The sequence below is a fragment of the Geotrypetes seraphini genome, chromosome 12 (assembly GCF_902459505.1).
Source record: "Geotrypetes seraphini chromosome 12, aGeoSer1.1, whole genome shotgun sequence".
NCBI lineage: Eukaryota > Metazoa > Chordata > Amphibia > Gymnophiona > Dermophiidae > Geotrypetes > Geotrypetes seraphini.
In genome coordinates, this window is record NC_047095.1 from 21291667 (window position 1) to 21312610 (window position 20944).

Here is a 20944-nt window from a genome sequence, read left to right on the forward strand (position 1 = left end):
TTTCCTGCACAGTTAAGTCCATGTGAAGTTACCTTGTGCTGTATTTGACATCTAGCAAGGTCTCTGTTTGGAAGGAAAGATCTAAGCTTAAAAATGAAGTGGCCAGAAGTTATGTTAAAAGTAGATAGCGTAGCTGGTTTTAAGAAAGGTTTGGACAAATTCCTGGAGGAAAAGTCCATTGTCTGTTATTAAGACATGGGGGAAGCGTCTGCTTGCCCTGGATTGGTGCACTCAGTTGTTCCCACTTGGAGAACCTATTGACTTTTACTGCTTTTCTGTGTGGCTTTAACATTTTTGCTATTCAGTATACCTAAACTATTATTCAGTAGAAAAAATTTGTTTGTTCAATCAAATCCTGTGTGGACATTGGACTTCTATGAGTGAATGTTCTGCTTGATTGAACAAACTAAATTTTTTCTACTGAATAATAGTCTAGGTACAATGAAAGTAAATAGCAAAAATGTTTGAGTAGATAATTAAGGAAATCTTTTTCATATTGCTTGCTTATGGACTGGGAAAAAAGACTGTTCAAGCAAATGTCTCCAGAACTGCTTTAATGGAAAAATGTGATTTTTTTTTTTTAAAGTACTTTGTGAAATTTATTGTTGTTGTGAAATTTATTGTTATACTTTGTTTAAACTTAAAAAGCGGTGTCATTAACAGTGAATCTAATCGAAAAATCGATTCAACAGGGTGAATCGGATCGAATGAAATATTTTTCTCTGAATCAGGCAGCACTATTGGCTACCATGAGAATGGGCTACTGGGCATGATGGACCATTGGTGTGACCCAGTTAGGCTATTCTTATGTTATGTTCTCATCTGTAGGGGCCTTTGTTTTCACTTCTTATTTTAATGTATTTTTTTCCTGGGAACTTATCAGTGTTTTTTTATAATGGGAACAAAAATGGAAGAGAATTAATGTGTGTGGAATGGGGGGGGGGGTAACTAATTTCTTCAGCTAAATAATTCAATCCACTTCAAACAGACATAGGAGAACTCACGCACCATTCACACACCCTCCAACCAAAAACGTCAAAAGAAAAAAACTGTTCGACAACCTCCTAGCCATTCGAGCTGCAACACTTGACCCCCAACTCTACAACCTATTGACCTCGACCACAAACTACAAAACCTTAAAAAAAGAAATAAAAACCCTTCTATTAAAAAAACACATAAAACCAAACTAACATAATCAGAACTGTCCCAAGCATCACCTGCAACTACTCCATATGTACTTCTGATGTCATGACAATTCAGACATAATTTATGTTATGTTATGTTTGGAATAATGGTTACATAAATGAGGTTCAATAAAAGAAAATTTTCTGTGGGAGCATTTGTTGGAACTTCTGTTATCCTGATTTCTTCTATCTGTGGGCTTTCTTTAGCTAACCTACTTATCTGGGGCTTTCCACTTCTGCAGCTGCCCTTTTCACGGTCCACTTTGCGCTTGCACTCTCTGGGGAGGGGGGGTTGGGTCTGGGCTTGGTGGGGTAGGTGTGTCTGGTAGTTTTGTCTGGGTGGTGGCTGGGTGTTTCTTGGGTGCTTGTTGTGCGGATTGGTGTGTCTGGTGAGCGGTCTGGGTGTTGTTGCTTGTGGGGGTTTTTTTCATTATAAAATATGGCTGAGGGTCTAGTCCGGCTTATTATTCTTGTGGGTTCTGGGGTGGGATTTGTTTGCTTGCCCCAAGTTTTGGCCTTTTGTTGTGTATTGCTATGCCTCTCATTGGCAATTTTCTCTTGGGAGAGGCTTGTTCATGCTTGTTGTTGCTGTTACTCTCATTCTGTGTTCTTTTTGATAATGTATAAGTTTCTGTACAGACCATGGTTGCTTGTCTGGACCTTTTGCCATTCTCAATAAAAATACTTTGAAAAAAAAAAAAAAAAAAAAGAAAATTTTCACTGCCTGTTTCTATTCTGACCATTTATTCCATTTCATGGTTATTGCAAAAAAAAAAAAAAAAAAAAAATTTTACATGAGGGGGGGGGGGGGTGTCAAAAAATGATGGGCCCCGGGTGCCACATACCCTAGGTACGCCACTGGGGGAGACTCCTGATTCTGGGGTGGGGGCTGGACTGGAGAGAGTGAGTCTAAAACAAGGAAAAACTTCCTCCAGTCCAGGAAACTATCTGGACACCCGGACAGTCCTCTAAAAAGAGGACATGTCTGGGCAAATCCATACATCTATTAAACCTAATGTGACCATACGTCCCATTATGAACGGGACCGTCCCGTTTTTAGATCCCCTGTCCTGTTGTCCCCATGCACAGCTTTGGAATGCCAAAATGTCCAGTTTTCAGAGAGAGCGTCCCGAAGCTGTGCAGGGTGTGTCCCAAAGCTTTGCAGGGACAGGCGATCACGGAACCTGGGCTATGTCCCTGCTTCCCCGCTGCCGATGCAGCAACAGGACCAGGCCAGGCGAGTGCAGCAACTGCACAACGGCCAGTTCAGAAGCCTTCTCCCCAACATCAAGTCTGTCTATATTTTGCACTATATTTGTCTATTTTTCTATAGTTGTTACTGAGGTGATATTGCATATTTTAAAGTCATCTGTCTTGACCTCTTTGAAAACCCACCAAATATAAATGATAATTAACATTTTTTTCTATATACAATGTGCTGTGTTTTATTTTAATTTTATGGTTACCATTATGAATTAATAAGATATTGTGTGCACATGGAAAATGAATGGAAGAAATTGGGGCAGGGCAGGGCTGGGGCGGGATTGGGGTAGGGCTAGGATGGGGCTGGGGGGCGGGACTGAAAATCAGTAAATGTCCCGTTTTGATGAAAAAAATAAATGGTCACGTTAGGTAACCCTAGCCCAGTCACACCATCACTGCTCTCGTTTCCCTGGGAGTCTAGCTTACTGGTTCAGTTATTCTCCACAGCCTAAGGCAGTATTCCTTTAGGCCCCCACAATATGAAGCTGCAACTTTGTTTACAGTGTCCCTACAATTCTATCAATTATATCTTGAAATGACATGTCAAATAATAATAATAATAATTTTATTTTTGTATACCGCCATGCAGTGGTACCTTGGTTTATGAGCATAATTCGTTCCAGAAGCATGCACTTAAACCAAAATACTCGTATATCAAAGCAAGTTTCCCCATAGGAAATAATGGAAACTCGCTTTGATACGTTCCCCCGAAGGTCCCCCTGCGATCCGGCACCCTCCCCCCGTGACCCGGCACCCCCCTGCCATGATTTGGCCCCCCCCCGCCGCAGTTCGGCCCCCCCCCCGCCGCTTCTTACTGTCATCTGGGCCTCGGTACTGGCACCGGCATGTCCTGTGCGTTGGTGCCGGTGCCCGAAGATCGGCCTCCTCTTCTTGCTGGGCCTTGAGCATCTGCGCATGCTCAAGGCCTGCGAGTTCACGTTCTCTCCGAGAATCTCGGAGAGAGTGTACCCCTTCTCCCTTCCCTGCTCCCCTTGTCCAGCAGTACCCCTTCTCCCTTCCCTGTTCCTTTTGTCCAGAAATACCCCTTCTCCTTTCCCCCCCTGTCCAGCAGAACCCCTTCTCCCTTCCTTCCTTCCGTCCCCAGCAATACCTCTATTTTGTGGTCTGCGGTCTGTATGCAATCTCGCACACTGGGCAGGAAGAGAGGCTCCGGCGTCAGCTGACTTGAAACTTTCTGCTGCCGTCGCATATGCCAGGACTCCTGCCTTCGCGTATCTGCCGGGACTCATTACCTCCTTTCTCTGGCCTGCTGCTGCTGGTCCGGGGGTGCGGAGACAAGACAAAGGCAGGAGACCCGGCAGATACGCAAAGGCAGGAGTCCCGGCATACACGACGGCAGCAGAAAGTGTCATCAGCTGACACTGGCGCAGGAGCCTCTTTTCCTGCCCAGTGTGCGAGATCGTGTATAGACTTTGGGCCGCAAAATAGGACCGGGGGGCCGCATGTGGCCCTTGAGTTTGAGACCGCTGCACTAGGCCATTCCTGCACTATATTATGTTAATCAGGTTTTCTATTCCGTCTTTAGTTCATTACAGTACATTACATTTAGTTCATTAGATTACATTACAAAACAGTTGGGTCAGTTACCCAGGAAGTTACAATGCACAGTTTGCCATGCACATTCAATAGAGTTACTAATACAGTTAGGTCATAGTTACAAGTTCAAGTAGGTCATCGATGGCTTATTGTTATGTCCCAGGAGTTGCATTATTGTTCCCAATGTCTAACAGATGCATTCTATCTGCTAAGTACAATTCATCATACTAACCCTCAGTGGTGGGTTGGAACACATTGCTAGAGGTCAGGGGTCACCATCTTTAAAGATGAAAGCAATGGAGGCAGAAGCAACCTGTTCCTGCCTTTAGAGAGGGGTCTGGGTTGGCGTTAGTGGGGAAGTGTCCAGTGAAGGAGTCAAGGAGGAAGGCTGAGAGATGCTGGGGTGCATGAGAAGGAAAGGGAGAATGAGAGATGCTGGACCTGGTAGTAGATAATAATAATAATAATAATAACTTTATTTTTCTATACCGCCATAGTCGAAAGACTTCTAGGCAGTTCACATTGAAAGAAGGCTGGACAATCAGCGAATTACAGAATGCAAGAAATGAAATGTTACATAAGGAATAGGAATTACATTAAAAATTACATCGAGGTTGGCAAAGGGAGATGCTATAGCAGGTGGGAAGGAGGGAATGACAGAAGGGAAGGAAGAGAGATGCAGGACCTAGTGGGGCAGTAAGGGAAGGTAAAAGTGATTCTTGATCTGTTTGGTAGGGAAAGGAGAGGTGCTGGATCTAGTTGGGGGAGGAGTGGGAAGGGAGAGATGGTGGGAGAGAAGAGGGACTGGTGGCATAAGCCTAGTTAAGGAGACATTTGAGGGAAACAGATTGAAAGGGATGGATGTAACTGGTGCACATTGGTCTGTGACATGACCCCAAGTGGGAAGATATTTGGCAGCTGTCCATGAGCAGTATTGGCCCTAACTTAAAAATTAGCAAAGACCACTATTTTATATTTCATTATTTTTCTAATAATTCCTAACATTTGTTCTCTTAGGGTTTCTGCGGCTGGCATTGTGCTTGTTGCAAGTTTCTGGGTCTCGTTGCGTCTTTGTCAGGTAGAAACCGACGTTTCAGCCATCATGGTTTGGCTATCTTCAAGGTATGCTCTGAAGTCTGCAGTGTGACTTTGGAAATAGTGAGTTCACTGATCTGATTGGGAACAGGGCAGTCCACCAATTTGAATTTTGGCAGGAAAGTCAGTTGGTCAGAAATTTGAATTTTGTTGTGAAAGTCCTTAGAATGGAGAAGTCTCTGGTAGGTTTAAAGATATTCTCCCCATGGTGCTGGGTTAGATGTTCTTTCAAGGTTTCCGCAGCTGGCATTGTGCTTGTTGCAGGTTTCTGGGTTTCGCTGCGTCTTTGTCAGATAGAAACTGACGTTTTGCTGGCCTACATTGTGGGCCTACATTGTGGCCTACATACGTCTACCGTGGGCCTATGGAGATGCATTTGGCCATGACCACGCCTAGCCTTAGGTGGGCTTGCACACCTCCCTAGGCTCCCGGAGGCACCGCCAATATAGATGGCCTGCTTCGGGAGGTTTTATTTTAGAAAACGTGTGTCCCGATTGGCTGGTTAGGCAGCAGGTGGCCACCTACAATCAGGATGCTGTTTATAGAATCCGGGCCTTACTGCCTACAAAATAGGTGTTGGTAAGTGCACATAAGCTAATTTTTTAAAAAATGGATTTGCGCTAATGGCAACCCAAAATCAATCGGGAAGAAACAATGCTAAAAAAAACCCTCACTTTTCAAAGGAGTGAATAACAGAAAACAAAAAAAGGGGAGTGACACTACGTGACTTTAAGCAAAAGTAATTCAAAAGCACTACTCATACACATCTCTTAAGTGCTCAGAGAATTGGTTGTCAGACTGCGAGACTAGCCCGCATGGTCGAGCGTCTGAAGTAATCACCTCTAATCATTGCACGTGAGACGTGATGTGTAAATTTTTCATTTTCTAGCAATAAACGTGAAAATTCAAAAAAATATTGAAAAATCTTTAACTTATCTGACAAATGAGCTGAATGGGATTCATAAACACGTTCTGGGTTCTGATGCGTTTCGCCTGGGCTTTTTCAAAGAACTTGTACTGCAGCACTTGGATGTGATTCTGCCGCACTCAGCTGCAAACATCTTCAGAGAAGTTCTAATGGGGCATGGCCGTTAATACAAAAATTGAAAAATTTGACCATTTCTTTGCTGCTGTAAAAATGGCCTAGCAGGCATGAAAAACCCATCAACGGTGGACTAAGACCACTTTTTACTGCTACTTAGTAAAAGAACCTCTTAGAGTAGGGTGAGAAACCTTTATTTACAGAGGGTCACGTGAATATCTGGACTACCTGCAACATACCCGCAGTGTTGGAAGTGGACTTGTGCAGAGATCTATCTAGATACCATCTTTCATAAACAAATAAATAAAAATGTAACTAAAAATGATAAAAACAAACTGCAAGAGTGGCTATTCTGAAAATATTTGTGTAAAATACAGTACAGTATTTTAAAATGCTATAACTATGGTCTCAGGGGCAGCATGTAATTCAATGGAGAACAACATTCAACTTGTGAAGTGCAGGTTGCCCACTCCTGCCTTAGAATGATTGTGGACAATATGTTGAAATTCTAGTTACTCAGTATACAGTAATAATAAAAAAAGCAAAGAAACTATTAGGATTTAGAATGGAATAGAGAATAAAAAAAGAATATCCCATTGCCATTGTATAGAATAGATCAATGCTTGTCTAATGTGCTAATTTTGTTACCTCATCTAAAAACAAACAAAACAAAAAAAAGCTATCAAACAACAAAACGAAACAAAGGGGGGAAAGGGTAACAAAATAATGGAGGATGAAATTGCTTTCTACGAAAAGGCTAAATGCAGGTTGGGGATCTTCATTTTGGAGAAGTTACAATTGAACTAGGATGCAATAGAAATGTATAGGCTATACACCAAATAAATAAGGAATGATTTTTTTTAATCCTTTTAAATAGTAGCAGACCTGAGGTTCACGTTATAATTTTATCACTAAAGGCACTGACAAGTTTTTCATCATCATCAGGTTAAGTGTACAAAATATTAGTTTATTACAGAGGAAAAGCGTGTGCTGGTTTTGTCTTGTAGCAATTCTAAAAGAGACTTTTATTAGCACATGCTATCTGCAGCAGGGCCCATAGGAATAAAACTGATCCTGTGGCAGACATGCGCCAGTCTTTAGTGTGCGCCACTGGAATGCGTTAAAAACAAAACAAGTTTCCTTGGCATAGCTCCTTGCATGCACGTATCCTAAATCTTTGAAGCCTGTGTCTTGTTATTAATGCCTCCCAAAATGCCAGATCTGTAAAACTCCCAGAAGAATGTAAATACCGACCAAATAGGAGGAAACAGGTGACCGAGAGGCGGTGGCTGGAGTCGAAGTGTGGGGAAAGAGTAGGGTCGTGATTGGAGGAAGGGTCAGGGCACAGGGCAGACTTATGATTGGAGGAGGTAGCTCAGAGACGGGGTGTGATTGGTGGAGACGGGCCGCGGTGAGAGGCTGGCGCTGTGTAGAGTGCTGGGGCTCGCGGCGGCTGCTTTTGCAGCGTGTGATTTCGAACTGTGCGCTCCAGGGTTCCTCAGCCCCAGCTCTGTGGCGGGGTGATGGTGCAGTATTGTGACCTTCAGGTAACGTGTCTCGTGCCAGTCTGGACGGTTTATTCTGACGCCACTGGGTAAACGGGCGAGGAGGAGGGGGAAGCTAACGAGGCCGCTGTCCCTGAAATTGGGAAGGGGGGAGAGAGTTCACGCGCGAGTTGCCTTTTCGGCCTCGGGGCGGTGGTTTCCGGGCTGCAACGCCGGGAGGGAGCCTTCTGTGGTCTGGCGGCTGCTGCGGGTTGTTTTCTCAGCTGTTGATCGTGGAAGCTGTCGGTGTGTGGCCCCGATTATTGCAGGGGACATATCGAGAGGGCTGTCTATGCGTAAACACACTCGTCCTCCTAAACGGGTGCGTTTTCTCAGGGCTTCAGGTATCGTATACACATTCTTATTCTGGTTGTATTTTGTTTATAACTGTATGAGTAAGTTATATGGTCTCCATGAGATCCCTCTCCTCACCGTTACGTTTTTAAACTACTTCAATTTTTCTTTGCTTGTTTTGAAATTGCCCTTTTAAAGACAGGACCGTCATCTTGTACTGACGCTGGAGCTCTGGTCTCTCTAGCTGTTTTTCTGTTTGCTTAGCGATATCAATTGTATTTAAATGCTCCGGGGAACGTGCGTTTTTGGCAACTGATTACACTTAGGCTGTTGAGTGGGGTGCTTCAAAGTCCAAGGAATTTGAGACATTTAAAGCGCCAGGCTTGGGAGGCGGCTGTGCTATATCTCCCTTTAAACTTATGCTCAAAGCCACATTTTCAGTGTTATGCCTCCGTTTTGGGTTTGCTAATTCATGAAGACAAAGTAGAAAAGTTAGTTCAGATGTATTCTTTTGTGTAAAATCTCAAACAAGGGTCCACGATTCCCTTCATAAATTGATCTCCAGAGTTTGCAAGTAATTTTTTTTAATCCTTTTAGGGAATAGTAAGTGATAATAGCCCTGATGATCTCTACAAATTAGCGTGGTCTTTTAAGTAAACATGGTATATTGTATGGAACAGGCTTCTAGTGATGAGAATGGAGGCAAAAGCAAACATTTTAAGAATCCCAGGTTATTGTTAATTGTTAAGTGAGGGTAAAATGGGAAAACAGTGATCTGAAGTCTATAAAATTGCACCATGAGTGGAACAGGCAGACTGGATGGATTGTGTCTGTCATATAATTTAATTTAAGTAGGAAACACTTTTTTACACATATGTGTTTTACGTTTTTTAAAGGAATGTTTAGCTAGTCAGTAATTTGATAAGATATAATTCAAGACTTGGATTTCCATTATCACTTGGAAGTTATATTCATTGCAGTACCAGGTTTCATAGCATCACACAAGGTTAATTTACAATACTGTTATCCAACATATTCAGCACCTAATTTTACTAAGCGTTCCCCCCCCCCCCCCATTTTGTGTGTACAGAGAAAATAAGATTAGTAGTCAGACCTTTGGTTTGAAAATTGGAAGGTTAAGCTACTTTCACAAGGTTAGGCAAACATGCAGTAAAGAGGGAAATAAGAGCTGCAATCTCTTGAGTACTATTCTGGACTTTAACCTGTTATGTTGTACCAATATATTTAAAACAGCAACACTAGTTATAACTCAGCTGGTGTATACACTTAATGAAAAATATTTAATAGAATGTCTGTTGTACTTTGAAATCAATTGGATCGTCTCCTATAACAACATATGGAGCATGGCTCATGGTGTGTGTGTCTCAGACCTGGAGGTGTGGGAGAAGGAATAGTTTGAATGGAGCTGTTCTCAAATGTTCCATTTGTTTGGAAACAGTAATACGATGAAATCAAACTGCCATAGTCAACTGACTTTAAAGAATGCATTTTATATTTTAAACACGGAGTGCCACTATACCAAGGCAACAGTATTCTGTGCTTATCCAGCCTTAAGAGGCAGTACACATGGCAATTCATTCAACTACTAAAAGCTAGATGCACTAAATACAGTTGCTAAGACCGTGCGAGTCGCTGTTGGCCAATTTTTTTGACTGATTGCGATCAATGCTCCAACAAGTTTCATTGTAATCCTGACCAACCAGTCGCTCTGAGAGCGACTGTGACACATACGCAGAGCCGATCTGGGGAAGCCCGAACAGCTGAGTGGCAGGAGAAGCTTCCTAATACTCGGCTATTGGGCCTTTTTCTTTTTTTTTAATGTTACAGATGTTGTGCATGTGTTACACATGCACAATATCAACACACGCACAATATCTGCCCAATTTAAAAAAAAAAGTCTCCCCCCCCTCCCTCTGGTGGTCTTCCCTCCCCCCACCTGCCCATACTGTGACACTGCAATTGGCAGGAGGGATGCCCAATCTTTTCTGCCCCTGGCCCTACCAAACCCCCCCTGAACTGACACCCCCTTCCAATTGAAGATCAGCAGGGATGCCAACTCCCTCCTTCCTTGGTGAACACCCCCGCGTTGCTCCACCCCATGACCCTGGTACTAAAAAAGACAGGAGGGATATCCACTCCCTCCTGCTGTGGTGAATCCCCTTCCCCCCCTGCTAGGCTCCCCCAACCAACTTTTTTCCTCCCCTTAGTTAAAAAAAAAAAAATCAGCAGGAGGGATGCACTCTGGGCCCCCTTTTCCCCAATACCTTGAAATTTGTTGACAGTAGGAGGGATGCCCATTCTCTCCTGCTTTTCAGGCCTGCAAAATTTTGGGCCTTCCCCTTCCTGGTGCATCCTGAGATGCATGAGGAGGGGGGCCCAAGGCCCTAATTGGCTCAGATCCTTCATTCTATAATGTCAGTACTTAAATGTCAATGTAAGTGTCATTTGCATGCCCAGATTATAGAATACTATGACTTACACATACACATTTTACAGATTTGCATATGTTGTGTGCTGAACAGTATTCTATAATCTGAGCATGTAAGTTGCATAGTGGACAACTGTAATGTGGGTGGGGCATGGACATCTTCCATAATAATATAAATGTTATAGAACAGTACTCATACATGCTAAAGTGCCACATTTATGCCCATGCATTTATACCTGTCATAGACATGGAGTAAGTGGGCACACATACAGAGGACAGAGTTAGAGATGGTGGGCAATGGTCTGAAGGGGGATAAGTTGGACCTGGGGTGGTGTGGAGGAAGAGGGAAAGAGACACTTGAAGTGAGAACTGTTGGGAAGAGAAAGGGTGAAATGGTAGACCTGGGGGAGGGAGGCAGGCGGATGGGAGGCAGTTGTGAAGCGAAAGGGAGAGAAGTTGGATCTGTGAATGGAAGGGGAGGTCGAGAGAAATTTTAGGCCTGTGGATGGAAGGCAGAGAAATGCAGCATCTCTTTTTCCCCCCCTCCCCCCCAATTCATTGTTCAGTCTCAAGGGGGGAGGGAAGAAGAAAAACATAAAAGAGAGGGAGCAAAATGTTGGACCATGGGGATAGTGGAGGAGAGAGAGACCCATGGGAGGGCAGGAGGGAAGAGAACTGGGATAAGAAAGGGGATGGAAAGAATGGGACAAGGAGTTATAGCTGTCCCTGGATAACAACTGTTACGGTAAGTAACTGTGCTTTATAGCCTGACCAGTGGAGAGAGGGAAGGGGATTCTGAAAGTGGTGAGCCATGTGAATGAGGTCAAAAGGGAGATGGCAAGAGAGTGAGAGAACAGTGGAAGAAATGTGGTAAGGGGAGTAGATAGCAGGAAATAGGAGGCTGGAAAAGGAGTGAGATAGGAAATAGGAGAGCTAGGGACCAAGAGAAGATGGAGAATTGAGAGGTAGCTGAACATTTAAAAAGAAGAAGGGTGAGAAAAAAGGCAAGATTTGAGTAGACAGAGGCAAAAAAGAAAAGGAAAAGTTAAGAAAGCTAAAAGGGAAAAATCTATGCGTTGGAGAAAAGCATAAGGAGGAAATGGAACAAGAGAGGAGAAAAAAAAATGAACAGCAGACACTGGAAAGAGAATTAGATGAAGATAAACAAAAAGCAGAAAGAGAAACTGGGACCAAGATGATGGAAAAACAAAATATCCAGACAACAAAGTAGAAAAAATTGTTTTATTTTGAATTTATTAACTGAAATATGTTAGCTTTGGGATATGTGCATCACAATTATTTTTGTATTCAGTGGCGTAGTCATATACAGCTGATTTAGGGGAGGGACTGGAGCCCTAAATTAGTGGATGGGCACCAAAGTTTCTCCCCTACTGAGTGTAATTTACAAATACTTGAGCTATTGGGGATTCCCATGCCCTGCCACCTGAAGACATCTTCCTTCAGTTTGGCAACCCAAAATCTCCAAGCTTTGCAGCCAATGGCAATATCCTCAAGCTGACACTGCTTTCATGCATGCATGAAAGCCAAGGTGGGGGTTGGGGGGGCAGGGAAGAGGGAAGGCAGCAGCTCTGCAATATTGCTGCCAGCTTCAGAACTTGGGAAGTTGGAGGGGAGGAGGTGGCCGTCAGTTGGTGAGGCTTGGGGATCCCTACTAGCTACAGCAGGGGAGATGTTCAAAAAAGCAGTAATGTTTACCCTGACTGAACGATCTTCCACGTGCGCCGCTGACAGCTGATGCAGCATCCCCACTCTGATGAGGCCATTGTTCACATTAAATGCGTGTTTTGTCATATTTTTATTTTAATGTGAAAAATATTTTTTTGTCAATAAGATTATTATTATGATATCTAGTTTTATTTAATGTTAGTGACTAGTTTAAACCAACTCCTAAAAACATGGTTCTTGAAAAGATATTTGGCTCTCAAAAGAAATCTTAATCGTGCTGCTGATCTTTGGCTCTTTTGACTAATGAGTTTGCCTACCACTGGGCTAAAATAATAAGAATATTAGGAGTCCATTTTGATCACAACCTTTCACTATTACATCAGGTTAACTTTTTAATAAAAAAGTCTTTTGGACTTTTCTGAAACTTAGAAGGATTAGAAAGTACTTAGATAATTATCAGTTCTGCCTATTAGTACAATCTTTAAGTTTTGTTTCCATCATGATTCAGTGAACTTCAATCATTTCATCGGTTGTTGCTGTTTTTGGATGTCCAGAACATTCTTCATCAACCACGTTTAAACTCAGCAGCCCATGCTTTCGCCATTGAGGATGGAGACAGATCACCATACAGTGTGTCTAACTCAGATTTAATTTCAGTAGGTGATTTTCCCTTCAAATGAAGGAATTTTATCACCGTGCGATGTTCAATTTTGTCCATTTTTTTAATAAAGTGGAGCAGTTAACTTTAAAAGGCAGACATAACAAAACTAGATGTCAGACTAACTTGAAAAACTACCATGTTTCCCCCAAAATAAGGCCTACCCCAAAAATAAGCCCTAGCATGATTTTTGGGGTAGGTCTTAATATAAGCTCTCCCCTGAAAATAAGCCCTAGTCGCGGCAGCATGCTCACCCCGCGCCCCCCACTGACCCTTCCATCTCTCCCTCCTATCTGAACCCCAACCGTAAGCTGAAATAGCTAGAAACAAATGGCAGCGTCGGCAGCACAGGCTGAATCACGGCCTGCCTTTCTCACTCCCAGCTGTTCTGTGCCGCTGATGACATCATCAGTGATGCAGCAGAGGAACGCCCGGACGTGAGAAGGGCAGGCCGCAATTCAGCCTGTGCTGCCGAAGCTGCCGTTTGTTTCCAAGTATTTTGGCTCGTGGTCGTGGTTTGGATGGGAGGGAGAGATGAAAGAGCCAGCAGGGGAGGGTGCGGGGTGTAGGGATAGAAAAATGCTGCACAGGGGGATGGGAGGAAGGGAGGGATAGAAGCTTCAAGGGTTCTGCTGCACAAGGGGAGGGATGGGAGGGATTGAAGCTGCAAGGGTTCTGCACAGGGGTATGGGAGGGAGGGATAGAAAGATACTGCACAAGGGGATGGGTGAGAAGGGAGGAAAGATGCTGCAAAGGAGAGATGATCATTGTACATGAAAAAAATAAGACATCTCTGAAAATAAGACCTAGTGCCTTTTTTGGGTCCAAAATTAATATAACTCAGTGTCTTATTTTTGGGGAAACACAGTAGTTGTAGACGTTTGTCAACGCCATCTGTTGGACAGCTATAGAATTGTGATGTTAATTTTGCTCTTATTCAGGCTGGAAACTTGACCCTCGCACCTAGTTCACCTTGCAGTAATTTCATAATTATTTATCTCCACTTTTTAATAGGTTAATCATTCATATTTGGACAACTTTTCTGCTGTACTTTATTGGAAGGAGAAAAATAACACTGGTCAACACTCATTTTGGTGCCTCAAATGTTAGACCTGTTTCTGGATATATTTGACCTACTGATTCCAAAGATGGCACCAGTTTTCTCCTATCGGCTCTAGTTTTTGAGAAACAGAATATGTGCTTTATACCACTCTTCATTCTTCTTGCCCATTTAAAAATCAGGATATTTTAATGTAGTATTAAATTAATATCTTAAGCATGAAGGAAACGTATTCAAAATTAAAAGAAAAGTATACAACATGAAAATCTACTTATTTCAAACCAAAAGCACAAGTTTATGATACAAACTTTCCGGTCATTCGACACACAAGAAGCTCCTTTTGTAAGACTTCGAGAGTGGGATCTGCCAGGATAATCCCTCATAAGATTCCAACAATAGTCTGGCATCATGTGTGCATCCCATCTTCCTTCCTTGGTATCTGTCTTCCATTGTTTTTGTCTTGGTAAAATCTTTTCACCTTGTTCTTCGCTTAAGTCACCAAGGTTCTCTGGAAAGCTGTCTATGTGACTGTGCAGATAATAGGCTTTAAAACTCATGTTACTCACAGCAATGCTATTCCCAGAAATGGACTAGATTCTCTACTTGGTGTTTTTCTTATCACAAGGAACCTCAACACGCCTCCTTGTCCTCTGTTTTGGACTACCTTTTGCACCTGTCTCATTCTGGTCTCAAGTCTACATCGATCAGAGTCCATCTTAGTGCAATTGCTGCTTTTCACCAGCCTCTTCAAGGGAAACCTCTTTCTGCCCATCCTGTGGTTTCCAGATTTATGAAAGGACTTTTCCATGTCAATCCTCCCCTCAAACCGCCTCCGGTGGTTTGGGACCTCAATGCTGTTCTTTCTCAACTGATGAAGCCTCCATTTGAACCTCTTAACAAGGCTCTTCTGAAATTTCTCACTTGGAAAGTGGTGCTTCTCATTCGCCTCACTTCTGCCCGTCGAGTGAGTGAACTTCAAGCGTTGGTTGCGGATCCGCCCTTTACAGTGTTTCATCATGACAAGGTGGTCTTCCGCACTCATCCCAAATTCCTCCCCAAGGTGGTCTCGGAATTTCATCTGAATCAATCCATTGTTCTTCCTGTGTTTTTTCCAAAGCCTCATTCTCATCCTGGAGAATCAGCTCTTCACACTCTGGACTGTAAACGTGCTTTGGCTTTCTACCTGGAACGCACAAAGCCTCACAGAACTGCTCCTCAACTTTTCATCTCCTTTGATCCGAACAAGTTGGGACGCCCTATCTCTTAAGCGCACCATCTCCAACTGGATGGCGGCTTGTATCTCTTTCTGCTATGCCCAAGCTGGATTACCCCTTCACAGTAAAGTCACAGCCCATAAGGTCAGAGCAATGGCAGCCTCTGTCGCTTTCCTCAGATCGACACTGATTGAGGAGATTTGTAAAGCTGCCACTTGGTCCTCGGTTCATACCTTCACCTCACACTATTGTCTGGATACCTTCTCCAGACGGGATGAACAGTTTGGCCAAACAGTGTTGCAAAATTTATTCTCCTAAGTTGCCAACTCTCCCTCCATCCCTTTGTGGTTAGCTTGGAATTCACCCACTAGTGAGAATACCTGCGTGCTTGTCCTGGGATAAAGCAATGTTACTTACCATAACAGTTGTTATCCAGGGACAGCAGGCAGCTATTCTCACGTCCCACCCACCTCCCCTGGATTGGCTTCTCTGCTAGCTATCTGAACTGAGGAGGCACGCCCGGTGCATCGGGCGGGAAGGCACTCGCGCATGCGCGGTGTGGGCAACTCAAAACTTCTAAAAGTTTCTATAAGCAAGTGTGCTTGTGAGATGTCCGCATCGGGGCTCCGTTGGATGACGTCACCCACTAGTGAGAATAGCTGCCTGCTATCCCTGGATAACAACTGTTACGGTAAGTAACATTGCTTTCCTCATCCTCTCCACATATCGGTTCCCAGCATTTTTTAGTTTAGCAATTACATTTTTCATCTTCCTCCTTTCACTAATATATCTGAAAAAATTTTTGTCTCCCTTTTTTACATTTTTAGCCATTTGTTCTTCCGCCTGCGCTTTCGCCAGACGTGTATCTCTCTTGGCTTCTTTCATATTCATCCTGTAGTCCTTTCTGCGCTCCTCTTCTCAGAGCTTTTTTTATATTTCACGAACGCCAACTCTTTCGCCTTTATTTTCTCTGCCACTAGTTTGGAGAACTTATTCTTTACTTCCAAACTTTTGGATATCCACAATCGGATCCATATCAATTTGTTGCGATTGAGTTGGAGGTCTGTAGATTACACCCATGTAGATAGAAGTTCAATCTTCTCTTTTCGGAGCGATCCATATTGCTTCTTCCTCTCCCCAAATCCCTTGCATTTCGGTTGCTTGGATACATAGAGAGCTACTCTCTACTTTTGGACCATCTCTGTCCTTCCTAAAAAGATTATATCCCGGTATGTTTACATCCCATCCATGGGATTCACTGAACCTTGTCTCTGTGATAGCGACAATATCCAGATCTGCCTCTAACATTAGGGCTTGCAGATCATGAACTTTGTTGCTTAGACTGTGAGCATTTGTGGTCATCACTTTGCAGCTATTTCCAGGAATGTATATACACCTTCTATACGATCATAACTATTATACAGTTACTTACCTTTTACGATCCAGTGTTTTGGATGTAAAACTACAGTTGGAAATATGTAAACTCTCACTATATCTGCTAACTTGTACGCAAAAACACAAACCAGGTAATGGAAGACAGTTGAAAAACCCATTAGAATTTAAATATATGTGCTGTTGTTTTAAACAGATTAGGTTGAGAAACCTTTGAAATATAAATTTATGTAATCTAAGGAAATTGTATTTATCATAAATGTTTTGCACATAATTATGTAATATAATGGAACAAATGGCAATTTTGTCATTTGAGTTTTACATTTTTATGCCAGTGTGCACTATTGGACAGAAGTAGACAAATAGTTGTTAAACAAAGCTCATATACATAAAATTTGGGTAATTCTTAAATTTCCCATTCAAAAAAGAAAGCTTGTTATGACATCCTGAATTTGCAGAAGAGATCTTTTAAATTGCGGTAAAAAAATTAATAAATTCAACCATATCTAAGAAACTAGAGCTGATGCAGTCTATCCAATGCAATTTTCTAAATCAGTGCCCCAAATAACCAAGGAACAGGTCAAAAACCCAAGAGACCAAGAAAAAAAATGGGTTTAAAAAAAAAATTAGCCAGATCTACACATGAAAAACTTAAAATACTGTCTTCTATAGCTTACTCATCTTCATCTTTTTTGTTTGTTCATAATCTGGAAAAGAAAATTGACCTTTCGTGGTTTTATTGTGTCACAAACAATTTCTCAATTTGGAATGAATGAATCCAAAGGAAGAGAATTTTCTTTCTGCCAGAAGAAGAAGAAGCTACTGCTGTTAAAAGTGAAATCATTTTCCTGATCTTTCACAAATATCGCAACGTAGAGGGACTTTCTGGTTTATCGACCGAGAGTCACTTCATTAGGTGCTACGTTTGTACTTAAATATCCTTCAAAATGTTGTATTATTTATTTGGGTAAAAATTTTCTTTTCTTTGAGCCCAAACAATTGTTAGAATTTATTGTGGCAAGAAAAGGTGGGGAGATCATAAATGGCTCTGTTCCCATTCCAAAAGAGTAACGTGAACTGGCTGCTGGCAGTGCCCTATTTGTAATGCTCCCATGTAATGAGGTTGTTTTTCTCTTTTTTTTCCTTTATTTCTTCTTTTTTATTTCTAGCTCTTGACTCCAAAAATATTTGTGGACTAAAAATAATGATAGTTTTCTTTCTTATTTTTTATAATGTTAAGGATTAATTTCCCTATTTAGTTTGGTGAATCTGTATTCAAGTGTGTAAATGATACTTGTTTGATTAATTAAAAAATGATAAGAAAAAGAAAAGTGAAATCATTACTTCATCAATCTTTAAATCCAAGTTCTTAATAAGTGACATCCACTGGTCTAACTTTCTTTAAAATATCATCGGCAAACATATTGTTTCCCCCTTAGCTCTGAAGTTTATTATAACTGGCATTACAGATGAATGATTCCTGCATACCCATGTCATAGCTGTTACTACTACTACTACTAATCATTTCTATAATGCTACTAGACATATACAGCACTGTACATCAAAACATAGAAGAGACTGTCCCTGCTCAAGAGTTTAGAGTATAGTCAAGGCAAACTGGACAAGAAGGTGTATCAATACAGCACCCAGGTGGAAGAATTGCAAAGGGAATGACAAAGCCTCCTAACTTCAGCTCGACAAGTCAGTGAGCTTCAAGCATTAGTGGCAGATCCCCCTTTCACAGTATTCCCCCATTACAAAGTCGTGCTTCGCACCCATCCCAAGTCTCTTCCATAGGTCATCACGGAATTCCATCTTATCTGTTGTACTTCCAATGTTATTTCCTAAGTCTCATTCTCATCCTGGGGAAACGGCTCTTCATACTTTGGACTATAAGTGAGCATTGGCTTACTAGTTACAGAAAACTCAACTTCATAGAACACCTTCTCAACTTTTTGTCTCTTTTGATCCTAACAAGTTGGGACGTCCAGAATCCAAGAGAACTATTTCCACATGGTTGACCTCTTGTATCTCCTTCTGTTATGCTCAGAAGGAGCATAACTGGACATAACTGGAGAGTTGTGTCACAGCCCATAAAGTCAGAACTAATATATTTTCAGTAATTTTTCCCTTTTAAATTGGATTCGTATTAATTTGCAATTTATCAATTTATTTAAAATGGATACAACTTAATTGAATGCTGACGGATTCATGTAATGTTTTTGGTTTGGTTCTCTTGTTTTTTACCTGTTAAGTGTTTTGATCTCTGAGATGTTTTGGTATTAACATAGTAGATTATTCTCACTTGATTTTGAATCTGTAAGTGTCTTGCTTCCATTTGCTGACAAGGGAACATAATCCATAGGTCTGGACTGATCTACCAGGTCCCACAGAACGGATATTTTAACAGGTAAGAAGAAATTTCACCTTGTTTCTGGGAGCAAGATGGCATCTTGAAATTGCTGCGTATCTCTCACTGACTTTCTTCCTGAAAATTAACGTATTTTTCGCTCCGTAAGACACACTTTTTCCCCCAAAAAAGCGGGTGGAAATAAGGGTGCATCTTATGAAGCGAATATAACCCCCCCCCCCGTGTTACCTTTAAATTTGAGGTCGGTGGATGGCTGCCTGCTGCTTGTTGAGGCCCGCGGCGCACAAGTGTGCTAATGCCTGGGACCGCGACACTCTGTAATTGTGCCAATCGTTGGTGCTTCGCAGGGCGGCTGTCTGTTGATTACTGGCATGTCAGGGCTAGTGGCGCACAAGCGCACTGCTGTGCAGGCGCATGCCTCTTCGGAATGGCAGCCATTCAGAAGTGGCGTGTACCCAGGCAGCAGTGAGCTTGTGCACCATTGGCCCGATGTGCCGGTAATCAGCAGGCAGCTGCCCTGCGAAGCACCAGCGACCGGCATAATTACGGAGTATTGTGGGCCCAGGCATTAGCGCGTTTCTGCGCCACGGGCCCCAACAAGCAGCAGGCAGCCGTCCACCGACCTCCAAAATTTAAAGGTACCGCCGGGGGGCTGGGACGGAATTTAAAGGTGCCTGGGGGCTGGGATGGAATTTAAAGGTGCTGGGGGGGTATGTAAAAGTGATGATTGATTGGGGGGCTGGATGGAATTTAAAGGCGTCAGGTATGTATTAGTATACAGTTTGGTTCAAAATGTTCTTTTTCTTGTTTTCCTTCTCTAAATCTGGGGTGCATCTTATGGAGCGAAAAATACGGTGTCTGAAATTGGGAAGGTGAAAGTTCCCTCCTGTCCACTTTCTACTTCTAGACTTCGGCAGACTGAGATCAGACCATTGCACGGCTGATACCTGGTCTGGGTGTGCTTGCTGTTCAGGACAAGGGCCCCAAACTAGGGAGCAAAGTGTTGCTCAGTTTAGTTGGCCTAGTTATACCTCTGGCTTCTTGAGAGAACCATATATCACAGCTGATGGAACAAACGCTGCCTGCAGTGTCTACAGGAGGGATGGCGTCTGGTGTACCTTGGAAGGATTTTCAACTATAGTGGGAGCAGAACCGATTATTGCTTTGGAGGGAATGAAAATCCCTTCATTAGTCAAACCCCCTGGAGGTCACTCTGGATTCGGTATAGTTTGGTTATTTCAGTCCCCATACAACTTTATTGTGGTGTACTATCTGCAAATGTTGATTCCTTCAACTTCTTAATCAAAAGTATATTATCTGCTCAAGTTGTGAATGACGGAGAACTGAGTACCGTATTTTCACGCAAATAACGCGCACCCGTATAAAACGCGCACACGGGTATAGCGCGCAGAAATCACGATGATATGTACAAAAACTTTGGTATACCGCGCTCACGGGTATACCGCGCATGCTGCCCGACGCTCCTTTCGCCCGCCCTGACTTTCCGTGCGCTGTCCCGACTCTCCGTTCACCCCCCCTGACTTCCGTGCACTGTCCCCCCTTGAAGGTCTGTCCCCATCCTGAAAGCCTGATGCTCCCCCCCCCCGACGTCCGATACATCCCTCCCCCCGAAGGACCGCCGATTCCCCAACAATATCGGGCCAGGAGGGAGCCCAAATCCTCCTGGCCACGGCGACCCCCTAACCCCACCCCGCACTACATTACGGGCAGGAGGGATCCCAGGCCCTCCTGCCCTCGACGCAAACCCCCCTCCCCCCAACGACCGCCCCCCCCAAGAACCTCCGACCGCCCCCCCAGCCGACCCGCGACCCCCCTGGCGACCCCCACGACCCCCCCACCCCCCTTCCCCGTACCTTTGGTAGTTGGGCCAGAAGGGAGCCCAAACCCTCCTGGCCACGGCGACCCCCTAACCCCACCCCGCACTACATTACGGGCAGGAGGGATCCCAGGCCCTCCTGCCCTCGATGCAAACCCCCCTCCCCCCAACGACCGCCCCCCCCAAGAACCTCCGACCGCCCCCCCAGCCGACCCACGACCCCCCTGGCGACCCCCACGACCCCCCCCACCCCCCTTCCCCGTACCTTTGGTAGTTGGGCCAGAAGGGAGCCCAAACC

At 43.5% G+C, this 20944-nt stretch overlaps 1 protein-coding gene across 3 annotated transcripts in view; it reads left to right on the forward strand.

Moving 5' to 3' along the window:
- Positions 1-7535: 7535 nt before the first annotated feature.
- Positions 7536-20944, forward strand: part of ARHGAP29 (Rho GTPase activating protein 29) — a 258004-nt gene continuing 244595 nt past the window's right edge. For 2 of the 3 annotated variants that reach the window (XM_033915737.1, XM_033915739.1), the window contains exon 1: positions 7536-7688. The gene's annotated coding sequence lies outside the window, so the exon portion shown is untranslated. Of the gene's footprint in view, positions 7689-7823; positions 8030-20944 lie in introns of those variants that run through there. The other variant, XM_033915738.1, reaches the window with a different exon arrangement.